Source organism: Apis laboriosa, unplaced genomic scaffold, assembly GCF_014066325.1.
Source record: "Apis laboriosa isolate Shangri-la unplaced genomic scaffold, ASM1406632v1 scaffold204_cov149, whole genome shotgun sequence".
Classification (NCBI taxonomy): domain Eukaryota; kingdom Metazoa; phylum Arthropoda; class Insecta; order Hymenoptera; family Apidae; genus Apis; species Apis laboriosa.
In genome coordinates this window covers 148,776-164,846 of record NW_025222299.1, presented here as the reverse complement: position 1 = coordinate 164,846, position 16,071 = coordinate 148,776, and the positions used below count along the sequence as shown (strand labels likewise).

Here is a 16,071-nt window from a genome sequence, read left to right as displayed (position 1 = left end):
ACGGTGCTACGTGGATAGGTATATACGTAATATTTGTTCTCTGATGTGGACGTGTGTAATTATACTATTCTTGCAACAATATATATGCACATATATAAATATATATACATATTTATATTTAGTGTAGCATGTATTTCCAATTCACTGTAGAATTGTAGTGCGCGGATTCCATCCTGTTCTTGCCAGTCCGGTCGTGAAACGAGTAATCTTATTCTACCGGCTATGTCGGTATTCCGTTTAAAGGAATGCGGCACACCTGCTCGTCTTTTACTGTATTTTCAAGGTCTTTCAAATTAAATTTTGTTTTAATCCATCAAAGATTTTTAATTGAATCATTTTTGAATAAATTATTAGACGAATAGAATCTGAAAGTATAGTTTTTGAATGTAGGAAACTTTTAATTCGAATATTTCTGGAATGATACAATATTTATAAAGTATGAATGGAAATATATATAAAAAGTGTATAAAAATAATCATAATTACTGTGTAATTAAAAAATTTAAAGATAAAATCCAATTAAAAATAACAAGTATGAATAAATAAGCTTAAATTTGAATTTGGTTTAGATTTCTATTAGGTTAGGTTAACTGAATTTCAAATTCAAAGATTAAATTATAGTTAAATTATAGTTAAATTTAAATTTTTCATAAACTCAAATATATAATTCAAATGTTTTAAATCATTTATAGATTTTGAACAATGAGTTTTATTTTTTTTTAATTTTACATGAAAAATCATTCGATCCATTATGAATCATTGCGAATAACCTTCATTAATAGTAGATAAATAATTCATGAAGACAAGCCGGTTTTTTCCATCGAAGAACGTTAAATAAGTAAATGCAACATACCTCGACACTGATTAATAAAACGAGTGAAAGGTCTACCGTGTAAAATTCTTTCTCGTAGGTTGATGAGTGAATTGCGTAGTTCAAAACGGCATGCTATTCAATCTATAAGGACACGTGTATTCAATCCTTGTATAGTTAGAACAAATGATTTCATTGCGATAATAGACTTGAAAATTTGATCACGGAGAATGCATTAAAATCGCATTTAATATCGAGATATATTTCGGATAATTCCGTTTGCTTGATAATGCCACGCGATTAGCATATTTGCTTATAGTAACGATTTGTAATACTAATGATAAATAGATATGAACGATTTGCGTTCGGTTAATGTCGATATTATGATGAAATTTCCTGTCAGTATAATATGCAATTTAGAAATTTCGAAAATTATGCATGATACAATCTGAATAAATCCTGATATCATGGGATTAAAACAATATTATTTTCGTAGATTACAGTATTACAATAAAAAAATAATGGAATGGAACTTATATATTGTAAATTATATATAAATAAAAAGAAAAGATAATTTAATATACGAAAAATATTTTTAAGTTAAATTTTCTATTGATAAAATATCGTTTTACACTGATTATGGGAAATGGTAATCTAGTAATTATAATCTTCGATAAATTTATAATAAATCAATAATCAAATATCGATTTTTTTTATTTCTTGATTATAAATAGATTCAAACAAAGGATAAAGTTAATTTTTAGAACTTTAATCGAAACATGAATATTTCATTTCACTTGTTCGAAAGTGGAACGTCTTAATCGATTCAAGATGGCTACATAATTGGTTCTTTTTTCTGATTGGAGGATCAAAATATCTATTATTAAATTTATTTTAAATACAGCTTTAGCATAATGAGATTAAATGATTCTAATCAATCGTGACAATGATTTTCATTGTTGTAAAGTGCATTTTTTTTCTATTTTCCATCTCGCGTTAATTATGCACGAACCGTAAAATTTCAACTAACCTTATATTTTATGCACTATATCCGCTTCGTTTTCAAATTTCGATCTATATACGACATAATATGATTCTGTCGGTATTGTAGTTCGTTTTACGCAGTCACGGGAAGGATCTTTTAAAACGTTAACGGTCATTATACATCGCATTTCGTTTAATAAAGGAAAATAAAAAAAGAAAAGAAGGAAATAGAATCACTGGACGACTTTCGTGAGTGAAATAAACCGTGAACATGACTGCATGGAGTAAAAAGTGTAATTTGTTCACAATAAATCTTCCATGTCGTGTAGACGCACATACTTTTCGTAAACGATATAAATAGTGTTTTTCGCGCGCATAAGTAGCATTATTTGAAATGAATTATTTCACTAAATATCTTTTAGAAATCTGTGTTATACTGGTAGCATATCATAAAATTGACTTATAATTATCTATATACGATAATTCGTATGATAGTTCGTATATGGATCGTATCTAACCTCTAATTTTTTTTTTCTTTCGAATATATAGATAATTCGCAAATTTGTCGTTATATCATATTTTATGTTTGATATATAAAATTATTATTTAGAAAAAATTGCAATTTGGAAGTTATTGGATTAAAAATTTAATTTTGTTGTGTTAACATGTCAACGAAGATAGGATAATAGTGTAAATTTTCGAATATGTATGTGTATAAACTTGGCATGAATTAGTAGGCTTTATGAAACTGAGGTACCTATATTCGTTGCAGTTTATCGATACTTGGATGAGAAACCTTTAGAGACAGCTAGTTACGATGTAACGAGAATGGTTCACGACATTCGACCCACACAGTCATGGTTTTCAACAAGTCACGCAGTTCTTTTATGATTGGATTTGTAACACTACGTGCTGGAACATTAGTCTTGCATATATTCGGTATGTTTGATATACTTCTAATAAATCAATAAATTAATTTTTATATAATACGATCATTATTATTCCATGTATTTGATAACTATTTTGATATATATTTTTCTTTTTTTCCACTTTTTTCTTTCGTTTTTTTTTTTGTTTAATCGATATTTAATCGGTCAATACTAACTTTTATCAAGTTAACAAAACTATTTTATTGATTAAAATAGTTATTTTGTTTTAATGATTATGATAAAAAGAGATTCTTTTCAACTACTTTGTAGATATTATATCTACGTAATATATATAAGCCTATAGAAAGTTTAAACGATTACTGAAATCAAATACACCGAATATATATTACAAAAATCCAAATTAAAATTATATATACTTTACTTTAATCTAAAAAATTTATATTGTTATTTCTAAATGATTATCTTATGAAGAAAAATATAAATTTGTTTTTGCATTAGATATGCGTTATTTTATACTATATATTTATACTATTTTAGTCTTATAAAATATTATCTATATTTAGATTATCTATGTTTAACCATGATAATATAAAATATATTCACATACTAAATAATTTTTATCTAATATATGAATATATTAGTAACTTAATATATTCATGTATTAGATGTTTATTAATATATTTAAAACTAATATTTTTTTAAAACTATAAAAGCAAAAACATTTTTTATTAATATAATTTTTTTTCTAGGTTAAATATATTTTTATAAATGACATAAAGATGTTTAAAAATATAGTATAGTAAACATGTTTTATGTTTAAAAAATATATAATAATAATAATTATGATAGCAGATAAAAACTTATTGATATATATTCTAATTTTATAAATTGATACATGTAGAGTACATGATAGAGTTTTTAATTTCTTTTATACATTTCACAGAATTAATGAAATGTATATCATGCATTATGATATTCAAAAATAATTTGATTAATACATATTTTTAAATATTTTTTTTTTTTTTTTAATATAATTTTTCTAAAATATATATTAATCACTTTCATATTTCCTATATATTGGTAATTTATTCGCTATTACCCAGAAAATGCCGGTTTTGTGACCCGTATAAAGTGGTGCATAATAACGGTATTCGTATGATACTGCGATCTTCATTGTATTGCCGGTATTGTATGAGGTTCGCCAACATAATTAGAATTACTTCCGACATTATGGATTTCAAAAAGTGAGATAAGAAATTGAAAAAAATTGGAATAAAAATAATAATTGAACAATATTTTATTGCAATACTTAAATACATTACATGATCGCAAATGGCACAAATATTACACATTGTGCTAGATTTCTTTTAATATCCATTATAATTATCTTAAATACGTATTTCCAATATGTCGTTACCTCGTACATATAGATTAAAACATACTTAGCGTTATTTCATAACGATACTTAACGAAGAGCTTGACGCTTATAATATTTTAACCTACTTTCGTCACCTTCGAGTTATTGGTCGTTTTCTTCGTCGATAATTCAAGCAGGTTATAATGGAAGGGAATAGAGAACGAATGGAATGATACGGCAGGCGCGATTTTCAACGGAAGAATTTCATTCTCGGACCAAACAATGGACGCGAGAACTTGAATCATCGCGCGAGTTAATTACGACAGGAGCGCTTGCATTGCGAATTGCATTGCACCGGAGGATGCCTCGCCATGAATTCTGTCCCGTATATTGGATCAGTCTTGCTTTACGGCTCATTTCGTGGTGCGCAGACCAACGCTAACAACCGGAAATGGACTAGATTCTCTCGTGAAGATAAATTGAACAATCATTGAATAATTTTTCTTCTTTTCTTTTTTTTTATTTTATAGTAAAATGATATTTTGTTTGTTTAATGAGGTAGAATTTAATTGAGATTGAGATAATCAATTGAGATAGATCAATTGATTATTTGAAGGATGATAATAAATATTAGAGAATTTTATCGGAATTTTATGAAAAATATTTTCAATTTGTTTGCTATAAGTATGTATTAATAGGTTTGTTAGAATTAATTAATAACTGTAATTTTATTTTGTTCTTTTTATTTTGTATTGTTCTTTTTTTTTCAAAATTAAAAAAATCAAATTTGATAAAACTTTTTCCATGATAATTTTTAATACTTTATTGAATATAATCAATCAAGGAAATTGATAAATAATATCTGTTGAATTTATCGTGAAATTATTTTCCTAAATAATTTGTGATAAAATCATGCATTCAATTTTGTATTGTTAGCAAAGCACTCAATGAAAATTTGATTGAAATTACTTTAGTGGTTTCAATGAAAATGGATCATAAGCTTTCTCATATAGATATCTATTCTCATAAATACTAATTAGAAATATTCGCTCGTATATTAGTTCATTGTTGCATATAAAACGTCGCTTTCTTAAATAATTTGATTAAAATAATTTCCACATGATACTATATTTTTTCCTTCATAATTGACTAATTTTATTATTTCATATTTTTAACAATCTCTATAATTTTCTTAAAGTTTATATAGAATTTCTATAAAATATTATACATATTTATAATATTATTTTTCAAAATTCAATTTATAGACTCATTCTAATTAGTCATTAATCATAATGAGATTATTTAATATTCTTGTTATAAATTTTATCGATTTTTATTTTGATTAATAATGAATTAAAATTTATATAAGTGATATTAACATCTCGATTTCAAAGTTTGTAATATGATAATATATAATATGATAATATACACATCAAATTATTACAATATAATAAATCACTTTGTTACGATGCAATCTTATCCAAAATCAATATGTATTAGATAAGAAGATAGAAAAATATTATACATGAGTTTATTTAGATAAAATAAATTTTCAAACAGAAATAAATTTAATCTTACTTAATTCGCGCTTAAGTTTTTATACCAGTATTCATTATTTAAAAAAATATGAAACAATAAATTAGAAATCTGTGTTTAGATTCACCATGATTTCATCGATGAAAAATCGATGCCTTGAAGAAAATGATGGTTTATTTACGAAAAATGTTCGCGTATTATTCGTAATTAGTTTTCTCAATAAGAAACTTTCTTGAAAACATGTTTCCGTAAAAAAATATGTCTAGAACAGTATTATGCGATAAGAATTAGTCAGATTTACATTAAGTCAGATTTTTTATGTTTAAACTTTCGAAGAATATAACAAAATAATAAAACAATAAAATAATATATTGGGTGTCGTCGCAGTTATTTTTATTTTTGTAATTATTTTATATAGGATTTCTGTAATTTTCAGCACTTTGATTATTTCAATATAACTACTATCTACTTACATGCAAATATTAAATAGAAGTGACTTAACTTATCTATTCTGATAGACAAGGAAAAATATTTATTCAAGATTTATATTGATCATGCATATTACATTTGCTAGAACAGGTTTCTAATATCCTTTCTAATTTATTGCCATTTTAATTCATCTTTAAAAATTAAATATTATATATTTAATAATTATTTAATATATAATATAATTTATAATATATATTTATAATATATATAATTTAATAATTATTTAATTTTATCAAAAATATATCTTTATATAATTATGAAAATGAAGATTACTTGGTTATTACAAAAGTGGGTTTTGTTTTTAAAAAAAATATCTTAATTGGAGAAAATTGATTAAATTAATTTTCTTTCACATCTCTTAATTTTAAATTATTCCATGACACAAATAAAGATATATACATACAGGATGTCTTATTCATAGCACAATTTGGGGGATGATCTCTTATTAAAAAATAAGTCGAAAAAAAGAGAACAAAATTTTTCTATATTTTCTCGAGTAATTTTTAAATCAAAAAAAAAAAATTTATTCTATATTCTTTGTTTATTTTCACACACAGAATTATTGCATTTGCATAATTCATTTATATTCCAATCGTCATTTAAATTTCATTACTTCAAAAATCTCATTTTATTTTTTCTTTCCACATTATTTCACGAGGATGTATCACCCTCTGCCGGTTGTATCACGAATAACGGGATATCCCTTATATTCACATTTCCATCATTCTATTTCGAAACTGTCTTCACTCGCTCCACTTAACTTCTATCATTTCCACACGTATGTACAATGTAACTTTTTCACCGGTAGATCCTTCGCTCCATTTCGTTTTCGCAAATTGCACAAAGAAATCGTCGTTCCGGAAGGGGTGAGAAGACGATTGGAAATTCGAAGTTACAGTGAGATCGATGGAGGGAAGTCATAGGATTCTCGACGACGTGAGAAAGTTGAAAAGCGCTTTTATAAAATCCATAACGCGTCTTGCACGAGCATTTTGTAGCTACGTGTTTCGGATAAAATTATTGCAAGAAGAACTCTTGCACTTGCGGGTTGTGAGAAGAAACATGCCATTGAAAATGGCCATCGAACATCCATCATTCCGCGCGAAAACAGAGAAATGGAAATTTCGTTGTTAAATTCAATTTCTGACGATATTTTTCTTTTGATCCCGATGATTGATCTTTCGGGTTAGCGTTTGCTTTGATGATTCGATAATAGATATTGCGATTGGTTGTGATTTAGACGGTCTCCAAAGGGATGGAAATTTTTGGAAGGTTGAGATATATTTTTGAGAATTTATAATGATTTGGCAGTGAATAGTATTGGACATTTTGTTTTTAATTAGATTAAAATTGAATTATTAACATAAAAATTCGTAATTTTCGTAATTAAAAATTCAACATTCTGTTTGATAGATATATATTTGTAGATATATATTTGTTAGGCTCTCTAAAATTTTGAAAAAGAGTTTGGCGAGAATAATAATGAACAGTCGTTCGATATCAGTTCGTTATATTATTAATTTGATTCTTTATAATTAAAATGGATTAATCGTAAAATGTCGCTGATAATTTTCATTGGTTTAGGAAATTACTCATCGATATTAATAAGTGAATATTATAATATTAATCGTTAAACGTCAATTGTTGATTAAATTGTTTGACTATTACTTTCTAATGAAAATTTGGTTGAAATTCTGTTTGATATACGCGAATATATGTATTGTGTATTAAATGAATACTATTACAGTTACATTATTATAACAGCTAAAAGCTATTACAATATTTGACAAATTTCAATAGTTAATCATTAATGTAATTGAATAAATAAATAAATCGTTGATCTAATTGAAGATTACATATTTATTCTTATTATTAATCGATTGAATAAAAATAGTTTAATTAAAAAATTAATCGTAATTTTAAGAATAATTACATTCGTTTACAAATATTTGTACAAATTTACATTTTTATGAAAATGTATTAGGAAGATATATTTGGAAATATAGAATTTAAAGAATGAAGCAAAAATATATGATAATTTGAGATTTAAATTTTAGAATTAATGAAGTTTATGATGCAAGATACAAACTTTACAAGAATGAGAAAAAAAGTTTGGAATTTGAGAATAAAATTTTATCGAAATTAAAAAATATCTAATTGTGTTTTTTCGTCGAAATGGTAATTCGATTCGCATACATTCGAGTTTTAGATTCAATACTAGAGTTTCGTTTTTATGAAAATGAAAGTTGTATCATTAAATTTTATCTCCAACTACTATTTCGTCGTGTTTGATATTCCACTTTCGTACAAATTCAGAAACAGTCTCGACCAGTTTTTCCATGGACATGAAAATAGCCAACGAATAATTTTTATTAGATTACTCTTGTTATCTACGTTCTTCTACGTTCATTTTTTTAGTATTAGTGGTATGAAACGTATTAAAACAAGATCCTATTACAAATGGAATTATATATCCCATTTAAAAGTTTAAATTTTAAATTCTTGTCATTCTTATTTTTAACATTTGTTTTATATCTACATAGTTTTTAAAAAAATATATATATGAAAACACTAAAAGATATATTCTATCAAAAAATAAATATAGTTTATATGCACATTATTCAAATTTTCATTAAAATTATTTTTTTTATGTTAGATGAATTTTCTTGTAAAATAACGTATGAAGATTTTTATAATTTTAAAATAATTTAAGATAGATATTTTATATTTAAAAACTTATATTCAAAATAAGAAGGAATAAGAATTATAATAAATTCAGACTTTGAATTAAAATTTCTCTCTGTCCCTTGCATTTCTCATAATCAAATATCCCTCATCTCTAAAAAGTTTCCATTTTTCATCATCTCTTTTAACATTCGTTTACACGGAAACGCTTTCATGAATGAAAAAAATGACAGATAAAAGAGGAAATAAAAATAAAGAATAAAAATATATATATATATTTTTTATTATGTAACGTTTTGCGTGTGTTTATTATTTAATTTTTTTAGTCTATTGTTTATATTTTGTTAAACATTACTTATAATATGTTTCCAAGAAATTTGATTCATATTCAAACATGTTTTGGTTCGTCGAATAGTCGAGCGTATCCCCTCTCCATTCGATACGCGAAATCAAAACACAAAGCGACATTATTCGTTTGTTCGTCGTGTCGATTAGACGTTCGAAATTTTCTCGAGACGTGTGTTCTATTTAGTGCGTAATATTTTAATACTATTTTTTTTTTATCATTTGTGCGTTTTATTATTATTATATTTGCGTTTTTATTTTATTAATATTTATTATTATTTAATCGATATATTTTTATTCATTATTTTATTCAACATTATTAGAATTGATTCATTATTAGATTAATTTTTTGACAATTAAATCATTTTGAGTTGATTTCTCATTCACAGGATTAACGCATTAAACGCATCATCGCAAAGACTGTTATACGGACAGCAGAAAATAGGCGAACGCCATTCGAAGATTGCTTTCCATTCACTATCGCGCACACAATTTCGTCCGAACAATCAAGCTAACGTAAACGATCGAATAATTCACGTTTGTACGATTATTTGTTTCGATTCACGTGCAATTTAAATCGTTTCTTTTTCCTTTTTCTTTGTCTTTTTCTTTCTCTGACTACGTTAAATTCAAATTCACTTTAAATTCTCATTCTCGAAACGAATCGCAAATTATCCTGTGCGCAAATTATGCGCTATAATCTCAAATTCTCTCTGAGTTTATCATTGAATTGAATAAAAGTTAGGTAGAGATATTTGAATCCATATGATCTCTCGACCACGCAGACGGATGATCCTCGAATGTTAATTCGGCTAGAAATTCACAGAGATGACTTATGCAGGGAAAAAAAAGATCTCTTTCATCCGTATCCATATCGAAACCCTTGTCGTCAAAGTTTATTTGATTCAAAGCAATGCTTACCACATTGTTGCATCTTGTGAATAGGATTTCTCGAAATTGCGTTTTGATAATGTTGATAATGTTTTCCATTCCGTTGAAGCAGAATTCGAAATTCATGTTATGTGAAAAATATGAGAAGTGTTTCATTTTGCAAATATTTCGTTTTGGAGTTGATAATTATTTGACGAATAGAAATTGAAATTCTTTGTAAAATGATAAATTTTGTATAAAATTTTGTTCGTTTAATTTTGTGAATTCTTCATTCTTAGCGATAAATAAAATTTCATTCCATTAAGATGAGTCATCTGGTTTCTAAAAGAATAAACATCAATTATAATTTTAATAGTGATTAAAAAAATTAAGAATTCTATAGGAAACAGAGTCAATTTGGCTTCTGAATGGCTCTTTGTCTCTAGAGTCAATGATTTATTTGTACGAATAAAATATGTATATGGAATTGTTTGAGATTCTTTGTTTTGCATCTGAATCATTATTTTCAAAGTGCAATTGCAATTGAGTGTAAAGAACGAGATAACTATTTAACTAATTAATTATATTTATAAAAAATATTTAATTAAATAATATTATCAATGTATTATTGATAATATTATTGATAATATTTTATTATCAATGTATTATCTGATAAATATATTACATATATTTTTTGATAAAAATTATTCGTTTTTATGGATTATGTACAAAAGAAAACAAAATTTCAATATATATTTTTTTTTACATCATATGAAAAGATATATAAGACGAATTCATTCATGAGATATGCAATGATTTTCAATATTCTACGAGATTAAAAATGAAAAAGATATTTTGAATATTTTATGTTATGGATATGGTTTAGCTTATTCACAAAAATAAATAAATTTCTCGTTTTATTATTTTATTTTATTATTTTCTTTATGTAGAAAAAAAATTTTTTCTAAAATTTCTTTTTGAAGATTGTAAAAATTTCATTTCTTTGAAAATAAGTGCAAAAAGAATTTTTATTTTTTTTAAAAGCAACGATGTTATCTTCAATATCGTGTTATCATCACTTGCTAAAAAAATATAATATTCGATTACATTATGATTCAGTTGCAAAAAAAAAAAAAAACATTTGAGGTCATTGATAAGATCCAATTTTTCTGATATATAACTTTATTAATCATTGACAAAAGATTACGTATTACGAAATTTAGAAATTATCTATATCAGAAAATGTTCTCGCGAAGAATATTGAAAATATATTTTAAAAACCATTAATTAATTTTTATGAAACATTTTTCAATAGCTGTTCAATAAAATTTTATTTCATAAAAATTTATTGAACAGTTATCGATGGTAATTAATATTATCAACACGATCGAAAATTATCGATTAAAGTCAACTCTTTTGAATGTGTAGTTGTGTTATGTATTTGTAGGTGTTGTAATGTAAAATAAATACTTAAATTGCCGAAAATAAGAATGATATCATATCAATAATATTGAATTATTTAGTCATGAATTATCTTTCGATGTTGAGAATTTTAAAACAAAGTTCTCAAAATCTCTATTTTTAATTGGCCCGACATATTTAATTTTTATATAAATTTCCGTGTATAATATTTGCATTAAATAATTCTTATAATCATCAAAAATATTCCCATTCCTGTCGAATTTTTACACGATTCTCCTCTTCGAATATCGAGTTTGTATAGAATTATTATTATTATTATTATTATTTATCATATTCAATAAAATTTATCACGCGTAAATATCTCGCTTCACACTGTATTTTCTATTCATTGAACGTGTGCCAGGCAAATATTTAAAATCAATTTCCTCGAAAACAATGCCGCCATATTTCGAAATTAGTTTCTGACAGTACAATCATCCGCTTTGACGCTTCTGCGCCTCCATTTATAGGATAAGCCCGGTATATCGCCAAGGATTGATCGATCAATCGAAAACGAAAAATAATGCATCACTGTATCAATTTTGCTGATAAAAAAATTTTCAAACAATCCGGTTTCCCCGCGATCCGTACAGAAACACGTTCGAAAGTCTCGTTTCGATCGTTGCAACTATTTCCTTCGGTATCTTTCTCGATAAGAAAGAAAAAGATTAAAAACTCGTAAATCTGACTGGCTTTACGGGTTGACCATAAGGGAACGACGATTAAAAAAGTATTCGATGGTCTTCTACATTGAGCCGCCATTTTTCTCTAGTTCCAAAAGTTTCTCTTATTTCGGTTATTTCTTTCTATTCTATTCAATTGTCTTAAAAAGTTCTTTTTATTTATTAACGCGACAATAAATTAATTAAGAGACAGAGTGGTTCAAATAAGGTTATATCTTCCAAAAATGTATCTCCAGATATGTTAATCAACTATCATCCAGTATATCTCGTTCGCATTAGTTCTTGTAGAATCGTACGATTTGCGAAGAAAAGGTTGAGCAACGACACGGTTCTTTTCCGTATCTTATTTGCACAAGTGCATTGCGCCTCGGCTCATTATTATTCCGCTAATTTGCGTTCGTAAATGGCCGTTGTTCCAGCGTTCCCCCTTGCGAAACACGATGCCTTTTACGAGATTATTCGGCATTTCATTCTCAATGCAGTGATTTCAATTTTATAATTAACCAATTCTATCGCAACGTTCAATTGCATATAATGTATACAATTAGAAATTTCGAAGAGATGATTTAGAATTCGAGAAGATTATTGTATTGGATTTTAAAGAATTCATGATAAAATAAAATATTTATATCATAGGTATTTAAATTATATTATTTTATTACTTGTTGTTAAGTTCTATCACAGTATGTATCATTCTTCTTATTCAGTTTTTCCTTATATTTTCAGAATACAAAATACAGAATCGATTATAATTAATAAGAAGATTGGTCACTTAACACTGCATTGAATTGCAAACAGGATTTTCAAACGATTTGATAAATTTGCATTTTCTTGTAAGAAGTTAGAAAATTAGCAATTGTAATTTGTTGAGTTTAGAGATGTTGCCAAAGCTTATTATAAATTTTGGCATAGTTTATTGTTAAGAGTTCTGATAAATTATGCAATCAGAGATAGTTACAATCTTAAAGACATTTAAAAATATTTCGATTTTGCATTTTCTGGAAGAAGTTATGGAATAATTATAATACATTCTACTGTATTGTATTATATATATTTTAACATCTATAATTCCTTTTATCTCTGTTATATATATATTATATATAAAATTATTAATTAACTCTATTAAATAACAGAGATAAAAGGAATTATAGATGTTAAAATATATGTATAATAACTTCAAATATTTATTTAAAAAAAATTAATTTAAAAAATAGACAGTAGAAAAGATCAAATGTCATCGTATGAAGTCCTTACAAAAATAGTTTTATCCATTAATATTGAATGTTAGTTGAGATAGTCCAATCTATATATATTACGAAGATATATGAATTTTGAAATGAATTCTTGTAGCTTGAATAACTCGATAAACTTCTATATATAATAAAAGATATTGCAGAATCAGTTCATTATAATTTATTGGATAACTATTTCGAGATTTAATGATCTTGCATCTGGGTTATCAGAATTTTAATTTGTTGTTGAAGACGATAAAATTTGTAGCCTGATTCGATCATTATGCATAATATATATATATATATATATATATGTATGTGTAAAAATGTTTTGAATATCTCGATAAATTTGTATCTCTTGCAAAGTGTTTTTCCATGAATGTTTACTTCGCTATAGAAAGATAAAAACCTTTCGAAAAAAATAAATAAAGATTGTGAGAATTGTGAGAATTATATAATGAAATTTAAGAATCATGTGCAACTCAATGGCGAGGAAAATTCATTGTTAACAATTTTAATATATTTTTAAATTTTTGAGGAAAATTTTGATTGCGACTTGAAAAGGATTTCTAGTGTGTTTTCGATAAAATGATATTCTTTGCCAGACATTGTTGAACTTACGATTTATCCTCTTGGATAATCGTTTCTTGATAGCGAGAATATTGCGAAATGATGTTAAATCACAAGAGTTTCCATGCAAATTGAGAATTCTCTTTTTATAGTTTGGTGAATAGATAAGTTTATCGCTACAGGTTTTGTTTCAGTTTGAAAGCAATTCTTGAATATTTCAATAACTTTGCATTCTGTTGTTGTTCTTGAATTTGCAATTTTAATTTCTTGAGCAATCTTTTTATCATTTAAAGATGTTACGACAAGATGTTGAAATCCTGAGAATTGTTAGGTGTAAATAAATAAACTCATTATTATTCTGATTCTGTTAAATTCTGTTAAATTAAAGATAATTTGCAGGTTTTACGAAAATTTAAGAATATTCCAAAAAAATTAAGAAGTGAGGAATGTAATTAATTTGCTTCGTTGGCAGAGATGTTGCAGAACACCTGCGGCTACGAATTCGTAATTAATGACGAAATATGCTAGCAACTTGAAATTGTTCGTTTTAACGAAAACCTCAAACTTAATTGTTTGTTTTTGGTCATTAAAATTTAGAGCAATTTTAAAAAAATAACAAAATTATGTTTCAATTTAGAAAAGATTTATTATTAGATATCACTTAATTTTTGTATTTGCTTTATATTTTTTCTATTTTTATCTTTAATCAAATAGAAATTTTTATGTAAATTTAATAATAGATATCAATATCAATTATATTAAAGTTATTAATAAAAATTTATAATTAGTTTCCATAATGAGTTTAAGCATTATGAAAACTAATTAAAAATTTATAATAATTTAAAAAAAAAGAGTTGGGAAATAATAGGATAATGCTATTTATATTACTATTATATTATATAAGCTTTTATTTATAGAAATTTTATTTGTCATAAGATTAATTGAAATTATTAAAAGATTGACGTGTTTATAACTTCCTAAAAAATTATACCTTTGGAATAATTAATCAGAAGGATAATTATAAAATTATAAATTTTAATAATTTAACTTAAGCTTATAAACGAGAAATCCATAATCTCATAAAACTCGTAACTTGCCAATTCGTTAATGTTACAAATCAATAAATTGTGATCATGCTAACATTCAAAAATCTACTTATTAATAACGATGCGTGTTCAAAGCGTCGTATTATATTTAAAACATCACTGAAACCTCTACTTCTCGTTTCGGAAACCAACGTTTCGAAACTTTGGCAAATCCTCGAATACCACAATTTCGTTTCCCTCGACAATGTCAATTAAAATAAAGTCCTCTCCGATTCCTCTTGCGAAGAAACCTTTCAGGAATTTCCACGGAAAATCAAACAAAATCCCCGTTTCCGGGGAAGCCGATGCAAAGCATAAAGTATCGCCGCGAATTCGCTACTAGAGCTCGACTCCACGATATTTTGTTTAACATCTCCCCATCCATGGGGTCGAAGTTCGTCCGGCTGCTTATTGCCTCGCGGACTTGACTGCAGCCTCGAGCGCTCATCAAACTTCGTGCATCCAATCGGGGATGGATGCCGGTGGTTGTTGCGCGAAACTTGAGTTTCTGCATGCTGAACGATTGAAATAGATGTTCAATATGTTATTAATATTTCACCGACCGATTTTAATCTTCGAACGAATTTTTTCCATGATCGAGGGAGAATGGAATTTTAAATTAATTTTAAATTGGGATGAGAAATTATAAATAAAAAAAAAATTAAGATCTTTAAAAATTGATGAGCAGAAAAAACATGATGAATATAAGTAGTTTTATTGATTTTTTTGTGATATTTTTTGTGATATTTGTTATTTCGTAATATGTTCGTGATGGAACAAAAAGTATATAATGAAAATCCAGGCCGATATTTTTTTCATTAAAATGTACGAATATAATGATTTTATCTTTTTTAATTTTTTGGCTATTGCTCCTAAAAAATAGATGAATATACAAATTTTTGTAAAAGCGAAGGAATTAATGAGAATTAATATTTTTAAAATATACAGAATAAGTTTCGTAATAAGAGTATTTAATATTAATATTCTTATTGCAAACTTATAAAAGCTATGAAATTACAAAAACTATTTTATGAACATTATGAAAATATTACTATTATGTAGACAATAAAAATT

At 25.7% G+C, this 16,071-nt stretch overlaps 1 protein-coding gene across 8 annotated transcripts in view; it reads left to right on the top strand.

Annotated features, from left to right (window-relative positions):
- The window catches only part of LOC122712732 (polypeptide N-acetylgalactosaminyltransferase 5), a 28,012-nt gene that overhangs the window by 702 nt on the left and 11,239 nt on the right, over positions 1-16,071 (top strand). For 3 of the 8 annotated variants that reach the window (XM_043932575.1, XM_043932574.1, XM_043932573.1), the window contains exon 2: positions 2,567-2,733. The exons of 2 other annotated variants lie outside the window; for them this stretch is intronic. The gene's annotated coding sequence lies outside the window, so the exon portion shown is untranslated. Of the gene's footprint in view, positions 1-2; positions 19-2,482; positions 2,501-2,566; positions 2,734-9,258; positions 9,283-16,071 lie in introns of those variants that run through there. 3 more of the 8 variants (XM_043932576.1, XM_043932577.1, XM_043932581.1) reach the window with 3 other exon arrangements.